Source organism: Pieris brassicae, chromosome W (assembly GCF_905147105.1).
Source record: "Pieris brassicae chromosome W, ilPieBrab1.1, whole genome shotgun sequence".
Lineage (NCBI taxonomy): Eukaryota > Metazoa > Arthropoda > Insecta > Lepidoptera > Pieridae > Pieris > Pieris brassicae.
This window is the reverse complement of record NC_059679.1, coordinates 3,947,966-3,951,784: the sequence shown is the minus strand read 5'-3', so window position 1 is coordinate 3,951,784 and position 3,819 is coordinate 3,947,966.

Below are 3,819 nucleotides of genomic sequence, written 5' to 3'. Positions count from 1 at the left end.
CTTTCCATTGCCAGTTGCTTTATTTTTAAAATTATAAAGCCATCTAGTAATGTGTAGACAAATTACAGTAGTATTTTTTTGATTTTGTATGTAAAATTGTCTATTGCATATCTGCCCTACATAATTAACTATACATACAAATTTAACTTAGAACTCGAAACGATTGGGGTTCAGCAATCAAAACTTGGCAACTTGAAATTAATAAACAAAACATTTACTGTAGTAGTATAAAACATAAATATATACATATATGTACGAGATACGCTCAGCTCACAGTTGTGTCTTAACCTGATTCCAGGATCCACTTACATACTTAGAAAAAATATTACCAAAAGCGTCTAAATATGGATTATGTATAGTAATACCACAAATACAAATACTCATTTTACGGCAGATCATGGAGAAGTCAAGAGAATTTAATAAGCCCATGTTCATTTGCTTTGTTGATTTCTCCAAAGCTTTCAACTCGGTGAGATGGCCGATATTGTGGAAGACCCTGCTAGATATGGGCACACCAAAACATCTTGTGCACCTATTAAGACGGCTTTATGAAGAGGGCACAGCTTCGGTTCGCACAGATGATGTCCTATCAGGTGATTTCCATCCAAGTGCCCGAGTACGCCAGGGGTGCATAATATCGCCGCTCTTATTCAACGTGTACACGAAACTCATAATGCGCATCACCTTGGAAGACTGGACAGATGGTGTAACAATTGGTGGATACCGGATTGCGAACTTGCGTTACGCGGATGACACCAATCTGTTTGCATCCAGTTCGCAACACTTGGAAGAGCTTCTGTCAAGGATGGAACGAGTGAGCCATGAGTTTGGACTTAAGATAAATCGCAGCAAAACCAAGGTAATGATTGTTGACCGTGCCGAGGTCAAACGACGTATGGGCATCACAAGAACGGCTATGGACAAGATGCAAAAGATATGGAGAAACAGGAACATAACAAAAGCCACGAAAATCAGGCTCGTGAAGACTCTTATATTCCCCATATTTCTGTACGCGGCCGAAACGTGGACCTTGCGAGATGTGGAAAGACAGAAAATAGACGCTCTGGAAATGTGGTGCTGGAGGAGAATGCTTGGGGTTTCGTGGACCGAGTTTCGTACAAATGTCTCGATACTTCAAGAACTCGGTATTAAGCAGCGTTTATTTTCAATAGTACAATCTCGCATCCTTACATTCTTCGGACACGTATCTCGGCGTCGTATTCAGTCCATAGAACGCCTTGTCGTCCAGGGGAAGATAGAAGGCACTAGACCGCGCGGAAGGTCACCTACGCGTTGGACCTGACCAGATCAAGTCTGCCGTAGGATGTACACTTAATGAGTGTAGCAGGATGACCACTAATAGGCAACGATGGCGAAACGTCGTGAAGCGCATCACATCTGCTCCTTTGATTACCACTACTAAATAGCGATCACGACCGCTCTGTCAAGAGTGTACCGGATGAGAAGAAGAAGTATAAGCATTGTGGGAGGCTTATGATAGTTTAATGAAATTAATAATGGGTATGTTTTTAAAACTTTATAATTTAGGTTTAGTTACGAAATTTACTTGTTAAATAATTTGAAACCATCCCACAGAAACCAGGCCTAAGCAAGACCCTATATTATGTTTAGTAAAGAAAAACCAATCCATTCTCTTGGACAGAATTACTGTAAATGGTAAGTAAAAATAGTAATTATCTTAAATAATAAAAGTAAAATACTATCATCTGGCAATTATTTTTAACAAGAAGCATAATTCATTGTGTACATACACAATTAATTTTTATTATACCTCTTGAATGATAACAGTTAGCAAAAGTAGTAAGTACAGTAATTTAATAATTGATATCTCTATCTATTTAGAGGGTATTTTTAGAGAAGATTTTATTTTAAGCCTCAAACTGAACCAACAAACTAAACCAAATATAATCTCAAACCGTGGCTAAAATAACACAGATGGTTCTATATCTGATTTTTTTTTTTTTCATAATATACACCATGAAACGTTATAAAAACGAAATTTGAAGAATGAAAAGTTAAGAAATATAATATGAGAAGTGTTTAATTTCAGTGTTCCTTAATATTATTATAATATCAATTAATATGGATATGTGTATAATGCACCTGTATAAATACAACAGCTATTTTATACTACTTGAATATATTTTTGATTTTTATTTTAAATTACATCTCAAACTAAACTCAAGTTCAACAAAAACTTAAGGCAATTTTAATCAAAATTTTTCATTGTATTTGATGTTGGGCCTAGGTGAGACATTCTGTAGGAGTTGACTGGTTTTGTTATAAAATTGCCATTGTACCAAGTCATTTTAATTTATTTTATTTCATAACAATTGAAAATTAGCAAGGCTGTTAAGTGATTTGTTTTTAAAAATTACTCCTTCAAGATAAATTTAACACAGACTGTAGTTTCTCTAATAGTAGTAAATATTGTTTAACAATAACAATATTTAATTTAAATTCATGTCTCAAAATGTATGTGCCATAATATACAGAATGAGAAATGACTGACAAATAATTGAACATTATTAAATTATAGTATTGTCTTTTGTTAGCATAGCTTTTACACCTTATCTTCAATCCGGTAATAAAGTGGGTTTTTTTTTTTTAATTATTCACTAACTTAACTAATATGTACATATTTTTAAGATCGATTTTATATTATTATTCAATGTTTCTATTAATAAAAACTGTTCTGGTCACTAAAATAGAGATAGAGTAGTTTTTAATCTACAAAAATCTTTTTACAACTATTTGAAATACTTTAACTGAAGAAGGACGAAAATTTCACAGATATACATAAGTATTTTCAGCCAGTGGTTGTACTAGAATGTCTACATACAAGCCAAGTTACTAATGCTCAGTTATGCCAGACTGCGAAATTAGCTGCCTTAGCAGGTAAATAAATTTGATTGTGCAATTACAATAGAATACCAATAACAAGTGCACAAACATTTTATATAAATTAAACTTTATCAAAATATATTATAGAAGCTGTATCTGTATTAGATTTTTAATTTTTTAGAGACTACAAAGGATTGTATCAATTTCAATAAAAGAAGACGTTCTCCAACAAGTGATGATGAAATAACAATTTAAAAAAAAAGAAAAATAAGCATTTTGAATGCACCAATATTTCAACCGACTGTTGAAGAATTTAATGTCAGTATTATAAATTAGTCCTTGTTGTAACATGTCAAAAATGTTAGTTGTTAGAAATGTAACGAGAAATGGTTCATGTAACATATACGGCCCATTACCAGTTCTTTTTTTGACTTTCCATTGCCAGTTGCTTTATTTTTAAAATTATAAAGCCATCTAGTAATGTGTAGACAAATTACAGTAGTATTTTTTTGATTTTGTATGTAAAATTGTCTATTGCATATCTGCCCTACATAATTAACTATACATACAAATTTAACTTAGAACTCGAAACGATTGGGGTTCAGCAATCAAAACTTGGCAACTTGAAATTAATAAACAAAACATTTACTGTAGTAGTATAAAACATAAATATATACATATATGTACGAGATACGCTCAGCTCACAGTTGTGTCTTAACCTGATTCCAGGATCCACTTACATACTTAGAAAAAATATTACCAAAAGCGTCTAAATATGGATTATGTATAGTAATACCACAAATACAAATACTCATTTTACGGCAGATCATGGAGAAGTCAAGAGAATTTAATAAGCCCATGTTCATTTGCTTTGTTGATTTCTCCAAAGCTTTCGACTCGGTGAGATGGCCGGTATTGTGGAAGACCCTGCTAGATATGGGCACACCAAAACAT